Consider the following 15,183-nt stretch of genomic DNA (forward strand, 5'->3'; position numbering starts at 1 on the left):
GCAATCCCTTATTCTACCTAATCTATATTTTTAATCATTTTACCAGAAAATAAGGCATTGTGAATTAGATCAACTGATTATTTTAAACTCATAATCATTTTTCATTATCATTTGTTTTAAATTCTAGTCAGTGGATACATTTTAAAATTTTAATTATCATGTCATTTTGTTTCACCTTGTACCATTAGGGGCTGATGACTTAGATTTTAGGCCCCTTTAAACAACAAGCATCATCATCATCATCATCATCATCATCATCATCATCATCATCATCATCATCATCATCATCATCATCATCATCATCAACAACAACTATCCATCCAGTAGGACAGAATAGTCTAAGGTTTGCAGTATCATCAGGTTTAGAATGAGTGAAGAGGGACATACTTTTGGGATATTCCTAGACAAGATTGATTAAATCTTTCATTACTCCTATTACATTCTGACATTCCATTATTCCTCTTAGGTGTCCTGTAATACAAGTTTCAGAGAATGTGCCAAGCAGTGCCCAAACACAGCTTTATTTTCAACTGCTATAAATTTAGCCCACACTCCTTTGTAGAACCAGTCATATTCGCTGCCTCATCATAACTCTGTCCTCGACAGTCAGACATTGGTAAGTCGAAGCACCTTAAGATGCCAATAATGATATTAAACAAAGAGCTAAAGTGTTTTCTGTAGAGTAAATTTCCTAGAATTATTATATTTCTACAGAGTCCAGAACAAATATTAAATAGTGAATTTTTCTTGTGTTGATATGTCCTTGGTTTCATGACCTATTATAGAAAAATATTTTGCAGCTATAATATCTGCACTTGGTTTTTGAAGTAAGTAGTGATGCAAAATGAATAACAATTCATTCCGTATACATTTGTTTACATATTTTACAGAAAAAAACCATCTTTCGATTTTTCATACAACCACTCTTCATTTCCCTAGTTTGCCTCTTCAGTGATGTCTAGGCCAACAATGATAGCTAATGGTAGAGCTGTTGAGGAAAAAGAAAACACACGCATACGGAAATTGAGAAGTCCAAGGGAGCTGAAAACTATGTTCTTTACCCTTGTTTTGCTAGCTTTTTGCGGACTCTTGTAATGATAATGCCCACAAACTATCACTTCCGCTTTTGCTACTGCACATCGGTTCATTGTTCTGATTCCCTACACAAGTACCTTTATTTTCAACACTTTTCTTTACTATGAATCTATTCATTTTGAGTAGAGCTATAGCACTGCAAGGACAACAACCACATCACTGCTACAGTGTTCAACAACCAACACAGCAAATGATCACTAACAAGGCAGTATGCTGATTAATGTATGTATACAGTAATGGTCACACTCACATTATCCCTTATTATAGAAAAAAAAATTGAATGGGTGCTCGCAAAAATGGGCTAACCAACATTTTGTCAGAACAGAGATAAATCAACTTTTACAAATGCTAAAAAAACAAAAATTATACCACAAAAATTATATTTGTTTCATTATTTTATATTGATGTAGTACCTTTAAATTATCAATACCATATATTGGAACTGTATTAAAAATAAAAAGGGCTTGGAAAAATAGGAATATAAAAAATGGAAGAAAATTGACTTCTGCATTGACCTAGCTATAGTTAATAGTTTACCTTAGATTCGTAATCAAACTTGATTTTATGATCATACAATACAAAAAAGGTGTTTTATACAGTAAACTAGACATAAAGATGCCGGCCCCCATGGTGTAGGGGTAGCATGCCTGCCTCTCACCCAGAGGCAGGCATTCAATTTCTTGACCTGAGGGCTGATTCGAGGTCCACTCAGCCTACGTGATTAGAATTGAGGAGCTATCTGACGGTGAGATGGTGGCCCCGGTCTCGAAAACTCAGAATAACGGCCGAGAGGATGCGCCGTGCTGACCACACGACCCCTCGTAATCTGCAGGCCTTCAGACTGAGTAGCGGTCGCTGGGCAGGCCAGAGCCCTTCCAAGGGCATAAGTGCTGTGGGTTTTTTAGACATAAAGGTGCTTCAGACTTATTTTGAAATATGACATAACGTTCCCTCATGGGACAATCACCAGTCATATGAGTCATATTCTAATGCATTGGAAAATGATTCCTCAGCCACCTCTTGGCCATTGCTAGCTGTCAGTTCTCTGTAATACTGGTGATATATTACAGGGACATATTCAAGTAGCTCAAGCAAGTCCTTAAGCTTTGCTGGCTTTATTGGCCTTGTAACACTGTACTTTGGTGACAACTGAACACTAGCAAGTGATGGCCGACTACCATTACTGTTCCTTTTGTGAAGGTCAACACAATCATATTCTTCAACAATACCATACAAATATTATAAAAATACTTAAACGGTACATCTTTCATAAATAGTATGCCTGAAACTTTACTAATTAGCACTCTTTGCTTATTTACAGATACCATTCTCTTGGTTAATTTTTCTAGCAAAGGCTGAGTGCTCACAAACTTATCACTTGTCATTTTTACTACTTGAAATGGCTTTCTTACTCTAGCTCTTTTTACTAAATCCTTCCATTAATCTGGCACAAAAACACAAGAAACATCCACAGCCCCTAGTATACATGGGGATAAGGTTTGCTAACCTACATATATAGCAATGCTATCTTTACGGCCTCCTCCTTGTCAGATTTTGCAATAACAAAATTGGCCTAAATAAAATGGTATAAAATTCAAAGCATTGTATCTCATCACACAGAATTGCCTCATGTTAGTCCAACTCACAGAAGATACTTTGAACCTTCTGCAACTGATGGCAGCACATAACTAATTTTTTCCAAATTTGTTGGTTAGCCCATTTTTGTGAGCACCCATTCAATTGCAGCTTTAATATCTGTGATCAATTTTCGAAGTAAGGAGTGACGCAAATGGATAGCAGTTCATTTTGTATGTTGAGAGATATCTATTTATAGGAACCACGTTGCAACCATTTTTCAAGTTCGTGACTATCCTCACACCTAAGTTGCTACCAACTTATAAAATTACTTCTGTCATCTGTGTGTCCACATATTGAAATTCCTGGTACTGTAAGATAATATAATGTACAGTTAAGAATAAAAATAATTAAATAAATAGTATCAGTGTTAATAACTATTCACTAATGTAGGCCTATATCATATTTACTGGTAACTATCTTAAAAACACATTATTAAGTAAAATATCAATGATAAGTTATAATTGACTGACCTGACCACAACACTTTATAGATTTGAACTGAAAGGTGAGGTAATCTTCATGTTTCATCATGAAGGATGAATGATAATCTTAATAATATTAAGGGCCATGAGGAATGTGAAGGAAGGGAGGAGATGTTGAAAGGCCTATCTTTTCTGCAAACCATTTATTTCCTTGAGGCTGCTTTACCATCTTCAGGAAGAGAGCACCATTTTTAAAACTCCTTGTTTGTGAGCCTGTTTTTCTCACTGAAGTGTTCAAATTATGGAAGGAGTTGGAATTTTATTTCTCAGTATTGCTCCCACAGAGTGTATATACATTATTAGATATTTTCCAGATGTTGAATAAATTCTTCCCACTGGACTATAACCAATGCTAAACCTTTATATTTCATAGGTGAATAAATCATGGCAACCAGAACATCAGCTGGAAGTGAAATAATCTCTTTGAGTGTGTTCATTTACAACAGGTCCACATTCTTGAGGAATCCTTTTGGCATCTGATCGACAATGGATACACAAGCTTGTATGTACAGGAGCCCAGGAGGTAACATAAATCATTTCCTTGAAAATTTGAATGAATTTATGTGTGATGTAGTGGACAGAAATAAGATTGTTTAACTGGAACTAGCTTTTATCAAAAACTGTATGATGTACTCAGTATACATAATATAAGAGATATTTTTCAGTGTTCAACAGGAATTATACCTTCCTCAAATATAAAAAGTATAGATTTAAATTCTTACCATATTAAGGTTACAAAATATTTTCATAAGGAGTGATGGCACATGATGCTGTTGATGGTGATTCATATGTCGGATGGAGTTGTTAAGCCTTGAGCAGATCTCTTAATGTTATTTGACAGGAGTAGGCTGTGTGCTGACACCAGTGTTCAACCTCTCCCTACCTTATCATCATCATCATCATGATCATCATCATCATTTCACATGCAGAGCACAGGTCACCTGTGGGTGTCAACCAGATAGACCTGCACTAGGCCTCTCTAAGTGCTTCATGACACCAGTTAAATCAATCAGTTTTAAACTTTACTTGAATACAGGTATCAAAGTATTTCCTGCCCTTCTGTGAAATGTATAGTTCATTAAGAACAGGGCTGTTTCAAGGGCCCTGCAACACCCTCAGCTGCGGAGACCCTGAGTTTGAGAGGACCCATTGTCCCCTGTAAAAGCATTTATTAGTAAAAACAGGTTGAACTTCATGCTGAAACTGTCTTCCTATAAATTCCTTCAATCTTCCAGTTGAATTATCAGTATCAATATCAGTGTCTGGAATAAACTTAGATACAAAATATTTAGAAAAGCCACTCAGACAGTGAACATAATCAGACAAGATTCCATGCATCCAGAATCACATAAAAGGGCCTCATTTTATAGTATAATTCGTAGGGCTTATAGTATACCTATGTCAGACTTAGATCAAAAGAATGAATTGGATACTATTTATTTGATAGCTAAAAGAAACAGGTTCAACAAGCAGTTTGTGGACAAAATTATTAGCAAAGTCGAGAAGGAAATAGTTTTTGACATAAACTAATGATACTAAAGAGAAATAAGTCAGTTATGCCGTTTTCACCTACAGTCATAGCAAAATCTAGGAAATTACAAATGTTTAAAAAACCTTAATATGAGAGTTTCTTTCAAAACAACTAGCAACAATGCTCATCTTTTTTGATAATCAGTACACTATTAACAAAGTCAATAATAAATTTCAGAAGTAAGGATAAATTAAAGTGCCAGCAATGTCCCGCAAGTTACATTGGGCAGGCAGGCCACAATTTTTCCATCAGATATAAGAAACATGTTAATGCATTGAAATACGGCAGATTCTTGGCAATGGGTTCTCATAAGGTGGATACCAATCATACATTCACAGACCTTCAAATTCTACAATTAAGTAAGAAAGGGAATCTATTGAATATTTTTGAAAAAATACTGGTAAAAAATGCAACCCAGCTCATAATATGAATGAAATATCAGAGGAAATCAATATCCATATCAAGGAGATAATCATTAAATTCTTTACACAAAGGCGCATAAGTAAAGCATTACGGCCCCAAACTTCTCCCCTCACAACAAACTCCCCACAACCTCCCTTCCTAGTCAGTTCTCAATGACTTTCAAGGATTGCGCTCAGTTAGCTTCAACACTTGATGTGAATTGGACGGCACGGGACGAGCAAGGAGGTGAGTGATGTTACGACCGCTCTACTACGTCTTACCTTCTGCCTTCTGTCGCATTCATCTGCTTGCTCGCCCAGCTGTTCACTAACTGGCCTGCTCTCTGGCACTGCTGCTGCTTCCTCGTTGTGACGTCACACCTACGTATTGTTCATCGAGTAACTTCTCGAATATGTTCACCACCTATATAAGCAAGCTATTCCTTACTCTCGGCGGTCAGACATTCAGTTGGAAAACAACTCGAGTGGGGAGAGCGGAACTGTTCGCCAACGGCTGGTCTGTTGCGACGTTTTACCTACTTTTATTTGTGAATTGCTGCATTGATTTACCAACAGACTGGGTGAGCAAAAGTTACAACCTTTTATATCTTTCGCGCTCAATATCAAGATTTGAACTTTGAATGTTAAATTATTTAGGGGTTTCATGGTTTCTATTCTAAGTAAGTCCTTCAGACTGGAACCTTTATCAACCTCATACGCCAGAATAAACTGTGCTTGGACAAGTGAGAGTAGTATTGCCACACCTTGAACTTTTCACTGACCCGAGTGGTCGTTTACATTGCCAACGTGATAGCGTCTAAGCAGCCTGGAAGGATTCCCCCCCCTCTTCATTCCTTTTTTTTTTTCTCTTCTTCCCTCCTTACTCCGCTTCCTTTTTCTTTCCTTTTCTTCCTTTTGGATACTGAGTTCTAAAAATTCTTGTCCTCCGATGCGCTATAACTCTCCTGCCCTCCTTTGGGTGCAAAATGAAGATTGTAAGGGTGGCCTTAAATCATTGTTTATATAAAGATTTAGTGGCTTTGTTTCTTAATTAAAGTGTTTGTGTACTTATATAGGTGTTGATTCTAGTTTTCCCTGTCGAACCTTGCTCTTGGGCTTTTCTTGAAAGTCATAATAATAGTTCCCAAGAAATCTTAATAATTATTATTCTTGATTGTGTCTTGGTTGTCAAATGGGCTGAGCCCTTGTCCAAAATTTGTAATTCCCCTTCTTTGCTTGTTGTACCCTGCTTATTCTAGTCATTTGAAGTTTAAAATACAACTTGTTTTAAAACCATTCTCCTTTTCTTACATTTGGTCAGTTGTGCGTTCTCTCTCATTCTTTACCTTTCCCTTTTCCCTTCTTCTTTTTAAAACAAAAAAAAAAATTGTACTTACCATGGACACCCCTCTCGGGTAGCCCGCCGTGGCGTCCACTGGCTCTGCTGATTGGTGAATGATAAAATCTGATATACTAGGTTTCACCCAACGAGGCATTGACCGCAAGTCTTTCCGTGGTCCGACAAGTCACCACCAGTGAAATAACTTTGGTTTACTTTGAGCGTTGTGGTGTCCCAATGATTATCTTTTGACGATCTTTGTTGTTGTGGGTCAACCATCTCATTTTCTATGCTAAGGTTTTCGTTCCTTTTGCCACTGGTATGAATAAAATATTTATTGGCACCCCACATTGACTTATCACGCCACAGTGACCAGATGAACACACAATTTACATTTCACCTTGCACTTATTCTTTAGTTCATGTATGTTTCCTGCCGTTTTAGGCCCATATTGTCAACAACATCAGCCAAGATTAACTTGTGTCATACAACAGAAGTCCACCTTTCTTCAACTCATTGCAAAAAGCTAATTTAATGTGGCATTAATCTTGCACTGTTTATGTACACATGTCAACACCATGAACAATATGTTCACAATGTTGGGCTAACTACATGATTAATTTATTTTGCATAGCCACTCATGTTGTATTACATTTGTGCAATTCCACACTTGCAATGATATTTTAACCCGTGCAATAACTGGACTTAATGATTCACATTATATTCATGTTTATGTTATTTTATGACTCAAGATTGACGAGATGCCAATACGTTGCATCAGAAGATTCGTAGACCTTTTATCCACTGATTTTATTGTATCCTTAGCATATTTTAAATTATTTTATGTTGTGACTGAACATGTCCCAAAAGAGGGACAAAACATGTATCTCCAATATAGTTTAATGTAGTCTTATCAATAAAGATGATTATGGTATTGTAAAGGTGGAACATTTGTTGTTAAGATTTTCACAAGTTAATACTTCTCGACAATATGGGCTCAAATTGAAATTTATCAGTGCAATAAAGATGATAGAAAATACTTATCAGGTTTACAAAAGAAGAAGTGTAAGAAGGAGCTGAAGAAAGAAATATCATGGCAGGAAGGTGCGATAAACACATTTGTATAGAGAACACTTGATACTGATGCAGCTATTGTGCCTGTGAATGAACAATGTGATTTGAGTGCAGAGAACACAGCAAACAATAGTGTAGAGTAATACGACAAATGAATGTAGTGAAAATCCATCAGTTTAATCATACATTTATATATTTAACTCACTTAATCCACCTTGTCAATACCATTTAATTTTCTTGTGATTAACATCCGTACATGTTTCTAAAAGCTTCAAATACTCTCTTCTTCAGTAGTGTAAATTACCAAAATATTCTCGGACTTGTTACATATATATACCGGAATCCCTAACCTTGTATCCTTAACATAATTTTAGATATCCATAAAACTATTAAAAATGATTAAAAGATCTAAAAAAAGTGGAGTAATTGTGTTAAGTATATAAATGTATGATTATGTTGAAGTCAACAAGGACCTAATTAGTTGACCATTATGGTTAAAATAATAATTAATCCATCCGTTTTCTTTTGAATAAGAACAGTGTACAGTTAGAAGGTTGTGTGAGAAATTCAACATGAGCTATTGTGGTAAATTGTTGCCAGTATTGAACATGAATTTTTCTGAAGCTAAAACATAGCAGATTCACTTTTATCTTCAGTGTTGTGTAATGAAAATAAGACTTCAGCTAACTTTCAACTCCACAGAAAGAAAGACCATCAGAAGTACAAAACCTTCAGTGTGTATTCAACTCAAGTGATCCAGGAAATTGGCTAGAAATTGTAAATAAAAATTCCAGGTAGTTAAGGAAAATATCTGTGCTAAGAATGTGACATTTCCTACAGACAAAGAAACTAAATATTGTTTTAGTGTATACCATACCACTGCTTTCACTGGCATACAAACGATGAAACAATAAAGCATAATTATTGGTTTACATACCTAGAAGAAAAAGATGGTATGGGCTTTTGGGCTTATGCCATGTCAAGGGAACAAGGTGAAACTCTTTACCTATTGCAGAGAACTTTGCTACACATCTTCAGAAGAAAATCTTGACTGTTCCCGAGGAAGTCTTCTACAATAATGAGGGTTCAAATTTAAGATTGTTTTACTGTTGGAACAGTAGTGGTATGCTCATTTGTAACTAGGTGGAAATATGCTGGCACAGTGCTCCGAGCGGGAGCTGATGACATCATTAAGCTCCAATTAAGATCTCTCCGTGTGTGCATGAGGAAAAGTTGTTGTTCTTGAAACTAAGTTAATGGTGGCAAATTATGTAATAATCTGAACATCCAGCACTGTGAATAGGTTCGGTTAGATTGACCTGGGATAAACTAATGGGGGCTCAAAAATAATACCTTGCAGGTGGCCCCAAAATTCCTTCAACTGGCTCTAATTAAGAACATTGGTCATCCAAAACAACTACTATTCAACAAGATTGCCAGCAGTTATTAGAGTGTCGCATTGTCAACATGATGAGATCTGCAGCTTTATCTTTATTACTTGACCAGATCCTCTTATACAAAACAGATCCTCATTCGGTTTCATGAGACTGAGTATGGCTCATTGCAGCCCTCAGTACAGGATTAAACTTCTAAATCAAACCTGTTTCCTCCGGATACGAGGCAGCCATGCTACCTCCAAACCTGGTGTTGGCTTTTCAAAGTACTTCAATATTTTATGAACTTACCAGAACATATCTTCTGTCTTCTTTTCAGAATAGGAAAATATCCTCCTTAAAATCATTTCATCAGTCGTACCTAAAAACTTATAATGTACGATTAGAAGAGAATGTGCTGGATGAGTAGAGTGATGAACTGTTGAAAGAAAGAATGAGGGGTAAGAGAGACTGTTTTGACAAAGAGTACTCTTACTGAAACAATAACATTTCATTCATCTTTATTGTACAATTTATTTTCAGTCTGTGAATTGAAGACTCTTTAAGCATGAGAAACACTGAACGTCTTCTTGCCAAGTTTATAAAATGCCTTGTGGAAGTTACTTCGATCAGGAGATAAGTATGGCATGTTGGTTATCCACTTTGCATTATATTCACAAACACATTTATTTTTTCCCTTTTGCTTTTCTTTCTTGTGATGAAGTAGAGGTACTACCTTATGCCGAATCCATTTCAAAAATCAAAAAACTAAAAGAAGAACTCCAGTTAATATAACACGTCTATGCTGATGCACTTTGTGCTACAGAATGGTCACGGACTAGTGGTAACTCGAAGTCAGAAGGTAAATAATAATAATAATAATAATAATAATAATAATAATAATAATAATAATAATAATAATAATAATAATAATAATAATAATAATAATAATAATAATAATTTTTTTTTTTTTTTTTTTTTTTTTTTTTTTTTTTTTTTTTTTTTTTTTTTTTTGCGAGGGAGTGTGGAAAATCTTTCATAAGACGCTTGTGAGGGTCCGCACTCAACAAGTGTGTGGAGATTCTTACCCACTAAAAACCACACTCCCTTTTCCCACGACGTTTATCTCCGCCCCGGAACCGCTCTCGCATTACTTCAGGGCGGATGTCGTGCTTAATGCATCTTGTGCTTCATCTTCCTTCTTCTGCTTTACTATCTGTCGTAATCGTCCAGGTCCTTCTTCTTCTGACGCAGAATATTTTCTACGTAGACTGCTACCTGGTCCCAAGATTCTCGACTTCGTAGCATTACTGACACGATCCCTTCTGGCGTCAATTCTCCGTGCATAACTTCTAAGCATCTTCTTTGTGGCAGCCAATGAACACACACAAAGAAAGTATGTGATACGTCATCGATATCGCCGCAGTATATGCACACCGGACTAGTTGCTAGCCCTAGCCTATGAAGAAATTTTCGGAAGTATCCATGACCTGTCAGGAACTGTGTGAGATAGTAGTTCACTTCACCATGATTTCGGGCAACCCATACGCCCAGAGAAGGTATCAGTCTTTTCGTCCATTTCCCTCTAGAATCATCTTCCCATCTTGTTTGCCATCGTTGCATTCTGCGACTATGAGCCAAAGCCTTTGCCCTTTTCCTTCCTAGCTCTTCTTGTGTGAGCCAAATTTCTTGTCTTTCGAAAGCCAACAAGTCAATGGGAGCTACTGCTGCTACTACTAGAATCGCGGGTTCTGATACTGTGCGATATGCGCAAGCAATTCGTAAAGCTGCTCTCCGTTGTACAGCCGCAATTCTTCTCCGATATTTCACAATTTTTAACGATTCAGCCCAAATTTCCGAACCGTATAGCAGTATCGATTGAACAATTGACATGAGAAGCCGCCTTTTACTAGATATCGGTCCCTTGATATTTCCCATGAGTCTGCTCAGTGCAGTCATGGTTTTCGCTGCCTTATCTGTTACCCGTTGGATGTGGTCCCAATATGTAAGCTTAGTATCAAGCGTTACACCAAGATATTTTGTGCTCCTAGTTGTTTCGATGGCTATCTGTCCGATCTGCATCGGTACAACAGTATTAATCCTTTTCCTCGTCAGGAGGACAATTTCCGTTTTGTGATCTGCGAGTTCTAACTTGTGATTTATCATCCATTCTTTGACACGTCGCATCACCTGATTCAATTTAAATTGAGCCAGCTCTAGGTTACGGGTTACTATCACAGCAGCCACATCATCAGCATAACCCACAAGTTTTACATCTTCTGGCATCTCCAGCCGTAATAAATCATCATACATGATGTTCCAAAGGTGTGGTCCGAGAATTGAGCCTTGCGCTGCACCAGCTGTGAGCCGTTTTCTTCTCTGACCGTCTTCCGTGTCGTATAACAATGTACGGTCTTTCAAATAGTCTCGCAGTATATACATGAGATATTCTGGTACCTTGAAAGTTTCTTCTAGAGCTTCCAATATATCACTCCATCTTGCCGAGTTGAAGGCATTTTTAACATCTAGAGTCACAAGAAGCGTCAGTTTCCTAGAATAATGATTACCCGTTTGAGCTCGTTCTGCTGTCTTCACCACTTCCTTCACAGCATCTAGCGTTGAGTGACCTCTGCGAAATCCATGTTGTTGGTCGGATAGGTCGCCAGCTAATCGGACTGCTGCTAGTATTCTCGGTTGTAGAAGCTTCTCTAAACCTTTCCCGGCAGTGTCCAGCATACATAGAGGTCTGTAACCCCCAGTTTTCCCTTTACTGATCAGAACCAATCTAGCTATCTTCCAACGAAAGCTAAAAATTCCCGCTTTCAAACAATGATTATACATTCTCAACAGCAGTTGAGGACATAATTCGGCTGCCACCTTTAGTACTTCTGCTGGAATACCATCTGGACCAGGGGCTTTCTTATTTCTAAGGGAATTAATTGCTGTTATCAATTCTTCAATTGTAAAAGGTGGTACATTGTCTAGTTCTTTCTCGGCCTCATCATCAATCCTCTCTGCATGATCAGGGAATAATGTGTGCACTATTTCTTCCATGGTGCGTGGATCCATAATAGGGCTTGGTATCATCCCGAATTTCTTCATGACAATTTTATACCCTAATCCCCATGGATTTTCATCCACTTCCTTGGACATTTCCCACCACTTGTCGGCTTTACTCTTTTTAATTGTATTTCGCAGTCTTTTCTTCATAGTCTTATACTCTACTGAGAGAGCTGCGTCGTTATGTCGTGCTCTTTGTGTCCTTCGTCTGAGTCGCAGGCATTGTTTCCTCAACTCAGCAATTTCTTCATTCCACCAATATGCTGGACGCTTGCCTCTCCGTTGTTTGATTCTGGTCATAGATGCGTCGCATGCTTGCTGAAGGAGTCTCATGGTGTGTTCCACGCATTTATTAGCAATAATGCTTCTTTTGCCTCCGTGACATGTATCCGTCATACAATCCATTCCATTCTGTATTACTTCATGAAATTTTTCTCTGTCCATAGTGGCTATGTTCCATCTTTCTGACTTGGGCGTGGTAATCCTTAGATTCGGAGTCTCTTGAAGTATACGAAAAGTGATATACTGATGATCGCTTCCAGTATATTCTTCAATTACTCGCCATTCAGTTACCCTAGACGCAATGTCTTCAGAAGCAAAGGTTACATCTGGTATGGTTCCCTGACACCCTGGTCGCCGAAAGGTTGTCACATTACCAACGTTGATAACCATTAATCCCAATCTCGCGACCATCTCCATTGTACGCCGCCCCCTAGAATCTGTTTGAGGCATGTTCCATTCAACTGCTTGAGCATTAAAATCACCAGCAACAACTAGGTTAGTGTTCATCCCTTGCAGAGTATCTTCAAGCCCATCTAGTTTTGTCTGGAAGTCAGAAATAGCCTCGTTCGGGGTAAAATAACAGCTGACAAAAATTACCTTCTCAACTTGGACCCAGACGAAACCATCTCCGCATCCTTGATTTGTAACTGAGTATTTTCCAAGGTCTGGTACCCATATCGCAGCTGTCCCTAGATTGTCTGAAAACCAGCCTGGTTGTTCTCTGTCTTGATATTGTTCGCTGAGAATCAAGATGTCTGCTCCTATCTCATAGATTATCTGCGTCAATAGATCATTGGCAGTTAGACTCCTGTGTATATTGGCTTGAAGGATCTGTACCATTCACCACTGCTTTTTGGCCTTTTCTAGTGCTTCACGAAACACAATACACTTGCCTGAGCCAAGAGCATGATGTCGTTTTGGCTCTTCAACGCCCATATCTGTGCAAATTATGCATCGTGGATTCGTTTTGCATCCTACTGCCTTGTGACCAGCTTCTCCGCACTTAAAGCAGAGCTTACTTCTGTCCAATCCTTTACAGTTTCGTGCTTGATGCCCATATGACAGACATCTAAAGCACCGAGGAACTACGGCCCACCGTCTTACTCTGCAGTATAGCCAGCCTAGTTTAATTTTGCCTATGTCTAACAGCTTTCGTGCCTCGCTATCTTCTATCTCCACGATGGCGAGTTTTTGTCCCCTGCTGTTCGGATTTGTGATTGAGACCTTCAATTCTTGATTAAAATTTTCTAATTCACGTCTTACAGCCTCCTCTACGTCGGAAATAGTGGTGGCACTGTCCATATCCCGAATTTCCAATGTAGTTCTAGGCGTCAAAACCTTTACTTCGCCATCATGTCCAAGAGCGCCTTTAAGTGATTTATTAAAATTGTCTCTATTCTCCTTTTCCGTGGCCTTATTAAATTCAAGAAGAACTGCTCCAGACATAGTTTTCCTGATAGATCTAACACTGGCGCCACTGTCTTCTGGGTTCACCTTGCTGCGGATATCCTTCACAACATCTGCAAAAGTCTTGCCATTCATCGGTTTAATAAGTACGGCTTCTGGGCGGCTTCTTATAGTTGAACGTTTCCGTTGCTCGTTCTTTTTAACAGTTTCAGATACCGGTACTGGTTCAGGTTGAGTACCTTCATCTTCATCTGCCTTCTTCTGCCTCTGTTCCCTCTTCTTCTTCTTCTTGGATAACGCTATTTCCCAGTTATCCTGTTCTACGTTTCTGTTTGCGGTGCTCTGTTCTACTTTCTCTTGATCGGTCAAATCCTTTTGCATTAATGCTCTAGTTGCTTTCCAGGCTTTTCTGTGCGTAGATCCCGCATCTAGGGCTTCCTCCAATTTCCTTAAACCTTGCTGAATTTCAATCTTCATATTTTTCTGCTGAATTGCAAGAATACTTTTCAACAGGCCCCTGGCGATTTCCAGTTGTTCTTCCTCTTTTAGCATATCCTCCATAATTTGTTGAGTGATATCAAGCCTCAGATTCGTTTCCGCATTCTGCTCAATACTTCTGTTGCATGTATCATGTGTGCGCTCCACGTCCATGATATTGTGGCCATGTTCCATAGATGCTGGATTCAAATCCTCAGAGTCGCACTGGATTCCAGCACCCGACATCGTGCCGTGAGTAGGGAGTCCAGCTGGCCGTGACTCAGGTCGCAGAGATATATCTATTCTCTGTTATTTTCTATGACGAAGCTAGGTAACCTTTAAACGCATTTTCACTAACACACAATGTCAATGTCTTGAACTTTTCACCCACTACCGTAGTTTATCCTATTAAATATTGAAAGCACGGATATTAAATATTACTTACACTCACATTCCATGTCAATATCCGGGTGATTACCAACGAAATCTTCGATCATTTCATTTTCTATGATGAAACTAGAACTAGGTAACCTAAAAACGCATTTTCACTAACACACAATGTCAATATCTTGAACTTTTCACCCACTACCGTAGTTTATCCTATTAAATGTTGAAAGCACGGATATTAAATATTACTTATACTCACTTTCCATGTCAATATACGGGTGATTACCAACGAAATCTTCGATCATTTCATAATAATAATAATAATAATAATAATAATAATAATAATAATAATAATAATAATAATAATAATAATAATAATAATAATAATAATAATAATAATAATAATAATAATAATAATAATAATAATAATAATAATAATAATAATAATAATAATAATAATAATAATAATAATAATAATAATAATAATAATAATAATAATAATAATAATAATAATAATAATAATAATAATAATAATAATAATAATAATAATAATAATAATAATAATAATAATAATAATAATAATAATAATAATAATAATAATAATAATAATAATAATAATAATAATAATAATAATAATA

The sequence above is a fragment of the Anabrus simplex genome, chromosome 1, assembly GCF_040414725.1.
Source record: "Anabrus simplex isolate iqAnaSimp1 chromosome 1, ASM4041472v1, whole genome shotgun sequence".
Lineage (NCBI taxonomy): Eukaryota > Metazoa > Arthropoda > Insecta > Orthoptera > Tettigoniidae > Anabrus > Anabrus simplex.